Raw genomic sequence first — 16,540 nt, forward strand, 5'->3', positions numbered from 1 at the left:
CCATTTATGGAAAAGTTTGCTGACTCATGATCTAGAGGAATAAAAATGTTGAAAATCTACTTCATTTTTATAACCAAACAAACTCCAGATGGGTCAAAAAGCAGAATAAAAAAAGAAATCATAAAAGTACAAGAATTCATTATTTCAGAGGTATTTTTTTTCTAAATAATACTGGAGTGGAAAAGCCCATGTGTGAAGAATGACAAATCCAACCACATAAATACTAAATAAAAGATGCAAGTCAAAAAAAATCCAAATAAAGACAAGAGGCAAGTGGCAAACAAACAACAACAACAAAATATATGCAACTTATTGTGGTGAAAAGGGCTAATTTTTCTAGTCTATACAAAAACGTCCTCTAATCAATAAGAAAGAGGCTATCTATCAAATAGAAAATGAACCAAGGCTATCAAGAGGTAGTTCAGGGACTTCCCTGGTGGCTCAGTGGTTAAGAATCTGCCTGCCAATGCAGGGGACACGGGTTGGAGCCCTGGTCCGGGAAGGTCCCACATGCTGCGGAGCAACTAAGCCCCTGCACCACAACTACTGATCCTGCACTCTAGAGCCCACGAGCCACAATTACTGAGCCTGTGTGCTGCAACTACTGAACCCTGTGCGCCTAGAGCCCATGCTCCGCAAAAGAGAAGCCACTGCAATGAGAAGCCAGCACACCACAACGAAGAGTAGCCCCTGCTCGCCGCAACTAGAGAAAGCCCACATGCAGCAATGAAGACCCAACATAGCCAAAAATTAAAAAAAAAAAAAAAAGAGGCAGTCCAAAGGAAAGAAGATACATTTCACTGTTAAACATGTGAAAAGAAGCTTGAAATCAGTCACAGCAAGAGGAATACAAATTGAAATGTCTGTGAGATGCCATTTCTCACTTATCAGCTGGTCAAATATTAAAAGTTTGGTAACAAACAATGCAGGAACAGGCATTCTCATACATTATTGGTTAGAGTAAAACTTGGTAAGTCTAAAGAGGGCAATTTAGCCTTATTTATCAAATTTTTAAATGCAGACTTATACCTCACAATTCCAATTCTGAGAAGTTCCATAGGTATACTAACCCGCATTAAAAAAAAAAAAGTTACAAGTACAAGGATATTCATTGCAAATTGTTTGTACTAGGAGAAGACTGAAACCACTCAGATAGCTACCAAAACAATACAATAAAATACAGCACACCCAAACATGAAATTATCGAAATACCATGCATTAAAAATAATAAAAAAACTATGTATGTATGATTTGGAACAATCTCCAAAATGTTTTGTTAAGTGAAAAAAAGCAGGATGTAGAAGTATGAACTTGGTGTCTTTTTTTATTTTATCTTTTATCTTGCACATGCATAGATTATCTTGGGAAAGATAAAAACTGGAAAGGAATAAGCACAATTTGGTATATTCAGATAGCTATTATATATATATAAACTGGAAAGGAATAAGCACAATTTGGTATATATATATTATATATATATATGAAAACTGGAAAAGAATATATATATATATATATATATATACCAAATTGTGCTTATTCCTTTCCAGTTTTCATTCCTTTCCACACACACAATGGAATATTATTTAGCCTTTTAAAAGGAGGAAATCCTGATATACCCTACAACACGGAGAAACTTTGAGGACATTATGCTAAATAAAATAAGCCAGTCACAAAAAGATGAATAATGTATGATTCCACTTATATAAGATACTCAGAGGAGTCAAAAATCATAGAGACAGAAAGTAGAATGGTGGTTTCCAGGGGTTGGGGGTGGAGAAGGGGAATGGGTAATTCTTAATGGGGCTAGAATTTGAGTTTTATAAGACGAAAGAACAATGGAGATGGATGGTGGGGATGCTTCAAAGCATTATGAATATATTTAATGCCACTGAACTGTACTGAAAACAGGTAAGATAGTAAATTTTATGTTATGTTATTTTACACAATAAAAAGTTTAGAAAAAAACCTGGAAGGGAACCAGGTGCTTAAGGAAAGAATGAGAGGAGACTTTTCATAGTATGTTTTCTTGGGCTTTTGGATTTTGTACAAATTGCATGAATTAACTATTTTATGTTTGAAAGTTAATTTTTTCCAATCAATCAATCTATGCACACATATATGTATACGTGTGTATTGTATGATCATTACTGCATTTTAAAAACAACATCACCAACAAAAAAGACCAGTCAGAAGTATGCCAAACTACAAATAACTCAATTTCGTTTCTTTTTATGGCTGAGTAATATTCCATGGTATGTATGTGCCACATCTTCTTTATCCATTCATCTGTTGATGGACACTTAGGTTGCTTCCATGTCCTGGCTATTGTAAATACAGCTGCAATGAATATTTTGGTACATGACTCTTTTTGAATTACGGTTTTCTCAGGGTATATGCCCAGTAGTGGGATTGCTGGGTTGTATGGTAGTTTTATTTGTAGTTTTTTAAGGAACCTCCATACTGTTCTCCATAGTGGCTGAGTTATTTGTAGTGAGGTGGATGGACCTAGAGTCTGTCATACAGAGTGAAGTAAGTCAGAGTGAAGTAAGTCAGAAAGAGAAAAACAAATACCGTATGCTAACACATATATACGGAATCTAAGAAAAAAAAAAAAAAAAAGGTCATGAAGCACCTAGGGGTAAGACGGGAATAAAGACACAGACCTACTAGAGAATGGACTTGAGGATAAGGGGAGGGGGAAGGGTCAGCTGGGACAAAGTGGGAGAGTGGCATGGACATATATACACTATGAAATGTAAAACAGATAGCTAGTGGGAAGCAGCTGCATAGCACAGGGAGATCAGCTTGGTGCTTTGTGACCACCTAGAGGGGTGGGATAGGGAGGGTGGGAGGGAGACGCAAGAGGGAGGAGATATGGGGATATATGTATATGTATAGCTGATTCACTTTGTTATACAGCAGAAACTAACACACCATTGTAAAACAATTATACTCCAATAAATATGTTAAAAAAAAAAGTATGCCAAAGTGATAATAGCACTATAGGTGCTATTGGCTGGTGGGACTATAGGTGCTTCTTTTTGTTCCATTTTTTTAAAAATTTACATTTACAGTATACTTCACCATTTTTAGTGTGCAGTTCTGCAAGATTAACGTGTACAGCTGTGTAACTTTCAAAATCAAAATATAGAAAAGTTCCTATAGTTTCCTTATTCCCTTTTGTGGTCACCTTACCCCAGTCCCTGGCAATCATTGATCTATGTTCTGCTACAGTTTATTTTTTATCTTTTTTTATAACTGAATTCTACATTTGGGACTCATTTGAAGGGCTTGGGGAGAGAGAGACAAAAATGAACAGAGACAGAGAGACAGAGAAAGAGATCTTTTTTTATCATTTGCCAAAATGCTCTTTGCTAATCTTGTTCCAATAAAGGCCTATCTGGCTAGTGGGAAAGCTATGTTAGCAACGAAGTTGACTTATTTATCATAAAATTTATCCATCTATGAAAAGACTCCAGGACTACAGACTTGGAGCCTAGAGCTCCCATTAGAGAAATGACACCAGTTTTCTAAGTTTTATAACCATATGTAAGTAAATCTCTTCAGACTGGAAGGAAGTTCTTCAGGGGATGAGTTACAAGAAGCCCTTGTATTTGTGTGCTGATCGATGCATTTTGGTGCACTTACACAGCCATTATTTCAAAGGATGCCCACAGCAGTGCAGGAAGGAGGGGAAGGTAGATGCTGTTCTTCCCATTTGAGAGATGTAGGAAGCGGAGCCCTGAGAAGCTGGTTGCTGACCTGAATATCATCTCCATTGTTCTTTTTTTTAAACTTTTTATTTGATATTGGAGTATAGTTGATTAACCATGTGGTGTTAGTTTCAGGTGTCCCGCAGAGTGATTCAGTTATACATATACATGTAACTATTCTTTTTCAGAATCTTTTCCCATTTAAGTTGTAACATAATATTGAGTGAAGTTAAGTCAGGCAGAGAAAGAGAAACATCATATGATATTGCTTATATGCAGAAGCTAAAAAGAAATGATACTTTTTTACAAAACAGTTTTTACAGATAAGTTGTAAATGAACTTATTTACAAAACCGAAACAGACTCACAGACTTAGAGAATGATCTTATGGTTGCGGGGTCTGGGATGGAGGGCAGGGAAGGATGGTGGTGGGAGGCATAGCTAGGGAGTTTGGGATCGACATGTACACACTGCTCTATTTAAAATAGATACCCAACAAGGTTCCCTATAGCACAGGGAACTCTGCTCAACGTCATCTCCACTGTTCTTAACCAAGCATCGCTTGTCAGCTTGTAATGAGACTTTGAGAAGACATTTTTACAATATGGAAAAAGTGTGAAGATTCAGACAACGAGGCATATGTTTATGAGGGGCCGAGAGGAATACAAACAATCAGGATTCACTCAGACTAATGGACTGAAGTCCCAACAGCGTGGGCAGAGTTAATTGCACACCCACCGTGTGAGAGGACGGGCGGGGGCTCATGGGGTCCTTGATTGGGCTAATGAGAGCCCCTCTGCTCTGGTCGAAGACCTGCCGGGCTTCCTCCTCTGGAAAGCAGGGCTTTGAGTGCTCACGACGTCCTCATGAGCAACTGTTACACAAGAAGTGCCTTTGCTGTCTTAGAAAAGAGTTAAATTTGTTCTACCATCATTTCTTTCTTTTTATTGAGGTATAGCTGCTTTACAATATTGTGCTACTTTCCACTGCACAGCGACGTGAATCAGCTATATGCATACCTATATCCCCTCTTTTTGGGATTTCCTTCCCATTTAGGTCACCACAGAGCATTGAGTAGAGTTCCCTGCGCTATACAGCAGGTTCTCATTAGTTATCTGTTTTATACACAGTAGTGTATATATGTCAATCCCCATCTCCCAATTCATCCTGCCCTCCCCTCCCCCCACCCTTGGTATCCATACGTTTGTTCTCTACATCTGTGTCTCTATTTCTGCTTTGCAAATAGGTTGATCTGTACCATTTTTCTAGATTCCATCATTTCTGATTTTTCACTAGATCTTCCATGACATCTGTACCACTTCTGCTTCATAGACTGCATCTTTTCGAGTATTTTGCAAGATCTTTTGCTTTGTAATCTGAGAGTGTTTACTTGGCACGAGATTGTGAAAAGTTGCGCTATTCTTTAGGAGAGGCTCTTTACTTTTGATTTCTCTTAGCAGAAAAGGAAACTTAAAAGATGGTGCTTGTCCCAGTAGCTCATGGTACACCCAGAATGTATTTCACAGACACAGTGCAGTATCATAACCATACAAAGAGCATTAGAGCCAAAGTACCACAAAGTGCATTGCAAAATATTAGATAATGACATCTCAGGCCTAAAGCCTTAAAAAAATAAAGCAATAAAAACCTACTTGGCTGAATAACACTTCTTCACGACATTGCATGTCCTGTGCATATCATGAATGTAGAAAATGTAAAAAGTATATCTGTGCTGTTGAGTAAATAATATTCAGTAAATATTTACTGGGTGGTATTTATTATGTGCTGAATAGCAATAGACACAACAGACGTGATGTCTACTTTCCCAGAGTTTATAATCCATCAGGGAGTCAGATATTAATCAAATACTCAAGTAATTACATAATAACAATTGTGATGAGGGCTATGACACACAGGGAGCTGTAAGAACCATATGTTAGTGATGGTTTTGTAGGTCAAAATGACATAATACCAGCAATTCAATAGAGTTCAATCTATAGTGGGTTAGAATGGGGACTTGAACCAAATCAGGAGGGGGATTATGGCCAGGGCAGACATCCCCAAGAAAGTGATATTTGAGCTGGAGGGTGAGTGGGAGGTAGCTTTGCGATGGGACATAGGACGCCTCTTAGGCACAGAAAGCAGCCTGAGTGAAGTGAGGGAAGGGCTTGGAGAGGGCAGCGGGGCAGCAGGAATGGAGCACAGACTGTGAGGAAGAGCAGCTTGCGATGGAGCTGGAGAATTGGGTATTGGCAAGACCATGCAGGGCCTTGAAGGCTCTGTTAAGATTTTGAGCTTGGATTTTACCCCAAGACCAGTGGAAACCCATTTAAGGGTTGTGAGTCCTGAAAGAGGAGGGATGTGGCAACTATCTCAGGGTCCCTAAGGCTACTTAAGGAAAAGTCTGGAATCACTTAGGTAAAACAGCCAAGTAAGTCAAGACAATCATTGGGGCCAGAGCTGGACCAAAAGGAGGGACGGACAACTGGACAGTTTTGGAGGATGCTCATCAGTAAGAGATGTATCAATGTCACTGGGCCTGCAATGGGATGAGAAACTAGCATTACAAGGAGAATTTTCATGGAATGTGCTGTATGTGGCTGCGAGGGATGAAGGCTTGGTACCGCTACACCATATGTGAGCACAATAACACACGTGTGGCTTACTGCACAGCCTATTATGTAAGTGGCTTCTGGGTACAGGCAGCCCTTCTGTTTGGATCGATGGGATATTCAAGTTCAAGGTCAGAGAAGACTCGGGCCACCACTGGTCATCCTTCTCCACCTCCTCCCTCATTAAACCTGGCCCCTATGCTTAAGAAATGCCAAACACATTTCAAAAACAGCATTCCAAAATGGCACTGTACTACTTGCCCATTCAGGGTATGCACCAGTCTCTCCAAAATAAGGGTACGTGAGTGGCAGTAAGTCCTTGACTCCTTGGCAATGGCAGAGAAGAGGAAGGTCAATCAGATTTTACATCTGAAGAGCCCCATACAATACAGCATGTTTTTTATGTACAAAAGCTTTGCCCTCACCATATGTATGCAATAGTCTATGGAAGCCATAAGGACATTGAAACTCAGGGCAGTTGAGGTCATTTTTTTAAGGCCATACACCTGGTGGCAGAGCTAAGACCAAATCTGGGACTCTCTGAAATGAAGTTTGGTGCTTTTAGTTCTTGCATATGTCACAGAGGTGCCAAGAGCCAGTTTTACTCCCCAGTCACAGTCAAACCCCCATGTTTCTGGCATGCAGGCTTTGTTTTCTATTGCAACCATCTGGAACTGAAGGCAGGCTGATCATATCATTAACTTCTGAGTCCTTGGGTATGGCTGAGGGAACCCAGGGGCACTGTTAGGAGAGGACCTGGGCTTTGCCGTGGACAAACAACAGAACGTCAGTCAGCACAAAGGAACACACTGGTTCAGGTTTTGTAGGGTGTGAGCTGCATATCATTTCAAGAACTATGAAGAAGAATGCAAAATTATAAATACAAATTATGAGGGACAAGAGTGCATACTTATTTAAAATAATAAAAGAAAATCCACCAATTACAAAATCTAAAAATCTGACAAAACCACACACATGATAAAATTCACAAAAACAATTAACTGCCTGATACACATTTATATTTTTCTCCCTACCTTTTTTCTCCCTGAATATTTTTTGATTCCCTCTTCACCTGACAATAATTTTGTAATATTTTTTTCTATAGGGAAAAATGAGAGTCAGTCTTTAACATGATTGATTTAAATTTGTTTTTCTTTACTATTAATAATTAAATGAGGGCTTCTCTGGTGGCGCAGTGGTTGAGAGTCCGCCTGCCGATGCAGGGGACACGGGTTCGTGCCCCGGTCCGGGAAGATCCCACATGCCGCAGAGCGGCTGGGCCCGTGAGCCATGGCCGCTGAGCCTTGGCCGCTGAGCCTGCGCGTCCAGAGCCTGTGCTCCGCAACGGGAGAGGCCACAACAGTGAGAGGCCCGCGTACCGCAAAAAAAACCAAACCAAACCAAAAAAAAATAATGAGCTTCTTTCAACTTCACAACTTATTTTGACAATGCCCTATAAATCTTTAGGGTTGTCAAATTTCAGAAAACCTCTATTATATTTTCTTCCTATATTAGTTGTTACAGACACACTCACAGTTTATGGCACTATTACAGGTTTGTGCCCTACAAGCATCAAAATTCTGATGAATTTAATTTCTTGCAATTCCCATTGCAAAAGAAAAAACCAATTTGGTGAATGTATAATTGCATTCACTGACTTATTATGGATATTCTTGATGGAATAGAATTTCCATTTTGACTAGATATCCATGGAACTGAATCCTCTGGTCCTAATTCCACATGTCAGATGTCTGGTAGAATTTTCCACGGGCTAGCTTCTGGCTCCATACATTTCACGACTTGTCCTGTCATGGTTCACATCCCACTGTTGCCTGGCACACAAGGACACATTCATTCACAATACAATCTCTGGCCTTGCATCTTCTTGACATGATGCCATGTGAGTCAGCAGAGTGGGTTTTAGCATATTTCTGGAAGCATTTCCTACTCTGAGATACCTTGAAATAGTAGACATCACACTAAGCACCAAATAAATGTATCTCCAGCTCAATTTTCCCTCAGTTGCATTCCAAAATGCCCAGGGCCCTTCCAACTCCACCTACACAAGGAGAATATTTTGGAGGGAAAATCAGAATGGAAAGAGACCGTGGTCTTAATGAATTGTAGTTTAATGGCATTACCTTGCAAATTTTACATAACTGTGTAAGCATGTGAACACACGGCTAGGACTCCTTGCCTTGGATTCCTGGAAAAGGCCATGTAAGGGAGGATTCTGTAGTTTAGACTTCATTGGCTTAATGGTAAATCCTCAGAGCACAAGGACCTCTCTCTTTCTAGGTTTATCTGTGATAGGGCAATACTAATCCATGCGTAGGAATATAAAAATTCTTGAAAATTAAAAAATATATATACTACTAATTGTCAAGAAGTTGACAAACTAAGGCCCTCTGCATATGTGATAATTTTCAATGTAAGTTTCCATCAGCCTCCAAGGGTGAATGAATCACGATGACATGGTTTCCTTATCTAGTTATATACCCATTTCCATCTCTTATTTTATCTTCGTACCGGGCTACAAGGTAAGCACTATTATCCCCATTTTACAGATAATGAACCTGAGGATCTTAGACGCTTACGTGGGCTCATCCTGTTTGTAAATATTATCTTAATTCATCTTCCACCCACCAGACTCTCCAGCAAGGCAAGTGCAAAGAGGGCTGTTTACCCTCCTTGAAATCTTATATCAATAGTTCCTTCAGCCTAGAAACAAAAGGAAGCCCATCTCACCTCTGCCCTCTGCCCCAGTGATTTCTTAGATTTTGTGACACGGAATTATGCTGATATTCTCTCTCTCTCTCTTTTTTAAACAGAAGATGGGGACTCTCTCCTTCCCTCAGTCTTTAATTGTTTGATATCGGGGTTCTGTCCTTGGTCCTCTTCTAATTTTATTTAATTATTTTTATATTGAAGCATAGTTGATTTACAGTATTACATTAGTTTCAGGTGTACAGCATAGTGATTCATTATTTTTACAGATTACACTCCATTAAAAGTTATTACAAGATAATGGTTATAATTCCCTGTGCTGTACAATATATCCTTGGTGCTTATCTATTTTATACATAGTAGTTTGTATCTCTTAATCCCATGCCCCTAATATTCCCCTCCCCACTTCCCTCTCCTCTTTGGTAACCACTAGTTTGTTTTCTCTATTTGTGAGTCTGCTTCTGTTTTGCACATATATATTCATCTGTATTATTTTTTAGATTCCACATAAAAGTGATATCATACAGTATTTGTTTTTCTCTGACATTTCACTAAGCATAATATTCTCCAGGTCCATCCATGTTGCTGCCAATGGCCGAACGTCATTCTTTTTTATGGCTGAGTAGCATATATATACCACATCTCCTTTATCCATTCATCTGTCGACGGACACTTAGGTTGCTTCCATGTCTTGGCTACTGTAAATAGTGCTGCTGTGAACATTGGGGTGAATGTATCTTTCTGAATTAATGTTTTTGTTTTTCAGATATATACCCAGGAGTGGAATTGCTGGATCATGTGGTAGTTCTATTTTTAGCTTTTTGAGGAACCCTACACTGTTCTCCATAGTGACTGCACTAAGTGACATTCCCACCCACAGTGTAGGAGGGTCCCCTTCTCTCCACACCCTCTCCAGCATTTGTTATTTGTAGAATTTTTGATGATGGCCATTCTGACCGGTGTGAGGTGATACCTCATTGTTGTTCTGAGGCCCTCTTCCTACTTTAAACACTCTCCCTGGGTGACCTCATGAATTCCCAAGGCTTCAGAAACCACCTATATGTTCATATCTCCCAAATGTATGCCTCTACTGTTAGACATCTGTTCTGCAGCTACCTATGAATACCTTTATGATGATCTCTGCAAAATGGAGCATCTATGAGATTTTGAGATTTATCTCCTGCCGGGTTCTTCTTAATTCACTCTACTCCTGTTATGTTGACCTTCTTTAGTATCTTGTAGATAGTTCCTTTTCAGTTCAGATCTTCACTTGGTATTTCTTCTTCCTTAAACACTTTTCCACACCTTCCCCCATTCATCTGTCCCTTAATACTCAGATCAAATGTGACTTCTACGGGAACATTGTCTCTGACTTCTCCCTCAGAGACAGAGTGGGGAGCTGCTCCCATGATTTTTCTTAAGTGTCATTCCATCAGTGAGTATTATTTTGGGCGGCAATGGTCACAGATCCAACCACAGTGGCTTAAATGCACAAAGGTTTATTCTCCCATGTAAAAGAAGTCAGCTGGAGGCTGTCTGGGGCTGATATCCTGGTTCCACAATCACTAGAATCCTGACCTCCTAGTATTCTCAAGGTTACTTCATAATCCAGAATTGCTGCGGTCGCTCCAGCTGTTTCATTAGCCTTCTTGGAAGGGAGGAAAGCTAAAAGTATCCCTCTTCTGGCTTAGTCATTTCCTTTAAAGGAGTCCTCTTGGAAATTTCACTGACTACTTACTTATGCTTGTATCTCATTGGCCAGAACTTAGTCATATAGCCACATCTAGCTACAGAAGAGGCTGGAAGTTTTGGTTTTCTAATCGAGTACAATTAAAGGGCTCTGTTTCTAATGAAAACTGGGGAGATGTTATGCTGGGGTAGGTAACTGGTAGTCTGCCACACCTTTCTGTGTACGCATCACACCTCTTTTTTTTTTTTTTTTTTTTGCGTTATGTGGGCCTCTCACTGTTGTGGCCTCTCCCGTTGCGGAGCACAGGCTCCGGACGCACAGGCCCAGCGGCCATGGCTCACGGGCCCAGCCGCTCCGCGGCATGCAGGATCTTCCCAGACCGGGGCACGAACCCGTGTCCCCTGCGTCGGCAGGCGGACTCTCAACCACTGCGCCACCAGGGAAGCCCCACACCTCTTTTTAAATTATCTGTTTAATTTTCTGAATCTCGCACTCGGCTGAAAGCTCCAAAGAAGGGAATATGTTTTATCCATTTTTCTATCCCCAATGCCTGGCACAGTGGCTACCAACTAATAGGTCCTTAATAACAATTTAGTAAATAGATGATTTAGTTGTGAGAAAACTATTATTGTTATTAAGCGAATTAACATATTCCATAAGGCGCTAGGAAGAAAGAGACTCTCTGCCTTGTAGAAAGGAGAAAGAGGAGGAAGGGCACAAATGGCCACACAATTACGTAATCATGTCAAATTAGATCTTGGTTTATAAAAGCAGGACATGCTGGAAAAAGATCTTTTGTTGAGTGAACTCAATAAAAGGGAAATGAATCTTCAAACATACGTTAACTCATGTCTATTTATGGTGAAGACAGAAAGTAAGTGGAAGACGATATATTATGGACATTCTTGAATGTTCATCACTGTTTTAAAACGTTAGCATTTCATTTTCAGCTGACGTTATTTTCTCTCTTGCTCTCCTGTCTAGTTTTAAATGCTTTGTTGTGCTCAGAGTTTGGGATGATGTATTCTGAGGAGTTTTATAAATCATTTATTTTCTTTCTCACTTATTTCTTCTCTTCTGACAAGTTGTAACTAATGCTTTGGTCAAGGACACAGAACAATGCAATTTCTATCCTCTGGCTGCATGAAAGCAAGTTCACAAGGCTTGGACTAGAGCTCAGTTGCCCCAATGAGCACCATCATCGTGCTTCTCTTCCTCCTAAGCCAGCTTCACTAAACTGAGAGACCCTGCCATGATTTTAAACCAGAGTCATAAAAACCAGCATTTAATATTCCTGTGAGAGCATTGCAGACTCCAAGAATACATATTTACATGTTGACTTAATCTATTGGATGTTAGCTCTTTTCACCAAGAGAACTCCCTTTGCAATTTTCAAGGCCTCCTAATAGTTCTCTCTTCAAAAAAATTGTTTTTCTTAGATATTGAAAGTGTGTGCTCCTGTGACGGTTATAATCTCTTCATTTTAGAATGCATTGTGCCCCACGATGAAATGAAGGAAACGACTTTACTGTCTAATTATTTCCTGTGAGGTGTGTTTTCCCAGCTAGACTCCAAATTCCTTGAATTTCAGGATGATGTTTCATGATTTTATATAGTCTGATAATAATGTTGACTACACAGTCAACATCCAATTGCTACTTGTGCTTTGAACCAAGGGTTGTAAAATGAGGATTATGAGGAATGTAACTTATGGTGAACATTTAAACATTTCTCTTCATGTATTTGAATGCAATATACAATCTTCCCCTTCATGTCTTTCACCAACTGATAAAGCAAGCATTTCTGAAGTGCCCACCAACTCTCGGCATTGCGCTTGGAGAGCCTGGATTCACACAGGAGTCAGGCACTGCCTGGGAGAGACCAGACTGTATTCCACTTCTAAGGCCCTGTTTTCTCCTACTAATCATAATCTCCTCGGCATCTCTTACACACACACACACACACACACACACACACACACACACATCCCTTGTCTCCACCTTCCTTTGAACAGATACCTCCTACACCTTCATCTGGAAGACGATCAACACTTTGCTGAGTTCACTGAACTTCTGTCTCTAGACTATTTTGTGATCACCCAAGTCCACTGTAGGAACTATGAAAATATGGAAAAACACAAAGGTTGAAATAAAACAACCTATAAAGACACAACCAAGAGGCAGAAAAACCTCTTTTTTGCTAAGCGTTTTGTGAATCTGTTTCTTTCTCCTCTTCCCTCCCTCCCTCCCTCCTTCCTTCCCTCCTTCCCTCCTTCCCTCCTTCCCTCCTTCCCTCCCTCCCTTCCTTCTCTTCCTTCCTTCCTTCCTCCTCCTTCCCTGTTTTCTTTTGAGGGGGTGAAACACTAGTTTATATGATTTGCCCTTTTACAATGGGGATGTTCTATTAAGTCATTATTGTTTTAAAAGACCTTTTAATATAAACCTTTTATATTTATGGCAAATATCACCTCCTTTGCTACCTGACTTATAATTTTATAATGTATTTTAACATAAACCTTTAAATTTTTAAAAAATAAATCAAGTCAACCATCCTTTTATTTTAAAATTTTTGTCTTCAATTTATGCTTAGAAAGGGTTTTTCTATTCAAGATCAGATAAATAATTACATAGTTTTCTATAGTTTCTTTTATCTTTTAAATTATTAGATTAAATCAATCTCCCTACCCTCCGTCTCCAGGCAACAACTGAGACAGCTTTCTGCATAGATTAGTTTGCCTTCTTTGGAATTTTAGATAAATGAATTATACAATATGCACTCCTATTTGGTCTGTCTTCTTTCACTCAGCATAATTATTTTGTATCATTCATGTTGTAGCATTATGTCAACAGTTCATTCCTTTTTAGTACTGTCGTAATAAGTAATGTAATTATAATGTAATAAGAATGCAATTAGTATTGTATGTACATGACACAATTTGTTTATACAATCATCTCCTGATGGACATTTGGGATGTTTCCAATTTTGGCCATTTAAAAATAAAGCTGTTATGAATATTTGTGTACAACTCTTTGTGTGGGCACATGCTTTCATTTCTCTTGATCAAATACTTAGGAATGGAATGGCTGGGTTATATGGGAAGTATATGTTTAACTTATTAAGATGGCTACCAAAATGTTTTCCAAAGTGGTTGTACCATTTTATGTTCCTGCCAGCAGTGAATGAGGATTCCACTTTCCCTATATCCTTTCTAACACTTACTATAGTCAGTCTTTTAAATATTAGATATTCTAATTAGGTATTTAGGATGATCTCATTTTGATTTTAATTTTAGTTTCCCTAATCACAAGTGCTGTTTGGCATGTTTTTATGTGCTTTTGGTTATTCATATATTTTTGATGAAGTGTATATATTAAAATATTTTACCCATTTTTATTGGGCATTTTGTTTTCTTTTTACTGATTATTATAATAAGTAAATTATTACTTTATTATTATAATAAATTATAATTGTCAAATAATATCATTATAACTATAACATTACAGCTTTATAATTATAAATTTATTATAGTTTTATTACATATACAATTATTTTACATTAAAAATCATTATTTCATTTGATTGTACTCTTAATTATTACTTTCTTTTAATTATAAGTACAAATTTAGTATAATTTTATCATTACAATTATTGTTAATGATTGGTAGCTTGGATGTTTGAATCTATTTCATTGGTCTATGTTTTGCTCTGTCATGCTATTTTACTTTCTGTAGCTTTATATTATTTTTTCATGGATAGCACTGCAAGTTTTTTATTCTTTTTAAATTTTATTTATTTATTTATTATTTATTTTTGGCTGCATTGGGTCTTCATCACTGCATGAGGGCTTTTCTCCAGTTGCGGCGCGCGGGCTTCTCATTGCAGTGGCTTCTCTTGTTGCGGAGCACAGGCTGTAGGAGCGTGGGCTTCAGTAGTTGTAGCATGCGGGCTCAGTAGTTGTGGCTCACGGGTTCTAGAGCACAGGCTCAGTAGTTGTGGCACACGGGCTTAGTTACTCCGCGGGATGTGGGATCTTCCTGGACCAGGGCTCGAACCCGTGTCCCCTGCATTGGCAGGCAGATTCTTAACCACTGTGCCACCAGGGAAGCCCAAGTTTTTTATTCTTAACTGTCATTTTTTTGGTGAGAGGAGGACCAGGCTATCCTCATCTGTTTATTTCAGAAATTGGTAAAATTTTAAGAAACTCATTTTTTAAAAACCAGAATTGACCTATCTTTTTTATAATTTTGGAAGAAATGAGATCTTTTCAATATTAGGTATTCCTGTCCATTAAAATGGCTCCTTTCTTCACTCGTTCAATATTTTGGATTTGTTTAATTTCTTGCCCATTTCCTAGAAAACCTGAGATATTTAAGGCTTTAGGACTTCCCACCAGCTTGTCCAATGTCAGCCAACAAGAATCACACAATTTTAGAGATTGAAGCTGGAAGACACTGCAGATCATCGTGTCCAATATCCACACTGGCCTATGAGAAAATAAAGCCCAAAGAACTGAAGCACTTCCTTTATATCTAGAGTATGTTATGTCTCAGTGGTGGTCCCTGACTATTACTTTGGTGGCCCTTCTATTATATCACTATATCTCTCCTATATCTGTTTCCTAAAATTGGCCTCTGTTTTGCTAAGGCCAGTGACCTTGACATGCACTGAATAACCCCAAGTTCACTGTGGTAAAAATACCACCTTCCCACAAGTCATGATATATGTGACGGCAATTTACTTGTCCAGTGTCAAGGTAGCAAGACAGGTAGCTCATGGAAATGTAAAGAGGATGTTGCCTAGTGATATGAACCATGGGCTTCTTGGCCTGGGTGGGTTGGGAGTGGGGGGGCCCTCAGATGGAGAGATGGAAGCTTTAAGGCACTTCTGTAAGCTGGTCTTGCTACAGGGTGGAATTATAAGATGTAAAGTGGGTTTCTTTATCATCTTGGAAACATGTTTAAAGACATTGAGTCAACCACAGAGGGGAGATTGCAGGCTTTTCTAAATGACTAGACCTTACTCATTTAGTAGAGTGGATCTTCACCTTTTATGGGTCAAAGGACCCTTAGAGAATCTAGTAAAAAAAAAAAATCCAATCCACTTTCCATAAAAAGGCACACACATTTCATACAAACCCTGATGGTTCAGAAGCGCAGAAAAATAAACGCATACAAGAATCACTAGTGAAAGCAAACAAGTGACTTTGTGAGCCCTTGGATAAAGGTGAAGGTGAAAACTCAGAGTTGTGGGCAAAGCATGCTGCCTTCAGTGAGCAAAGACACATTTTCTTATATGGGGGAATCTGTCACCATCTACAAGGACGGTTGCTGCTCCAGTAATGGGCGGAGGGGGGCTCGAGCAGGAATCGGTGTTTACTGGGGGGCAGGCCATCCTTTAAATGTAGGAATTAGACTTCCTGGGTGACAAACAAACCAAAGAGCAGAGATTCATGCAGCCTGCAAAGCCATCGAACAAGCGAAGGCTCAGAACATCAGTAAGTTGGTTCTCTACACGGACAGCATGTTTACTATCAATGGCATCACTGATTGGGTGTAAGGCTGGAAGAAGAATGGATGGAGGACAAGCACAGGGAAGGAGGTGATCAACAAAGAGGACTTCGTGGAACTGGACAGGCTTGTCCAGGGAATGGACATTCAGTGGATGCATGTTCCTGGACATTCGGGATTTATAGGCAATGAAGAAGCTGACAGATTAGCAAGACAAGGTGCGAAGCAACCTGAAGACTGACCAGGTCCTTTAATTCTTGGAAAAACTTGAGCCAGTGGCTGTTTGTCACCTT

The 16,540-nt window shown here is 39.3% G+C and overlaps 1 protein-coding gene and 1 pseudogene across 2 annotated transcripts in view; one reads left to right on the plus strand and one right to left on the minus strand.

The window, feature by feature from the left end:
• The window catches only part of NRG1 (neuregulin 1), a gene marked incomplete at both ends in the record, with an annotated part of 1,029,698 nt that overhangs the window by 365,764 nt on the left and 647,394 nt on the right, over nucleotides 1-16,540 (minus strand). The gene's annotated exons all lie outside the window — the stretch shown is intronic.
• LOC307068766 (ribonuclease H1-like) lies at nucleotides 6,322-16,488 on the plus strand (annotated as a pseudogene). The gene is made up of 2 exons: nucleotides 6,322-6,594; nucleotides 15,855-16,488. The product of its transcript is annotated as a ribonuclease H1-like (transcript).

The sequence above is a fragment of the Hyperoodon ampullatus genome (assembly GCF_949752795.1).
Source record: "Hyperoodon ampullatus genome assembly, chromosome: 20".
NCBI classification, from domain to species: domain Eukaryota; kingdom Metazoa; phylum Chordata; class Mammalia; order Artiodactyla; family Ziphiidae; genus Hyperoodon; species Hyperoodon ampullatus.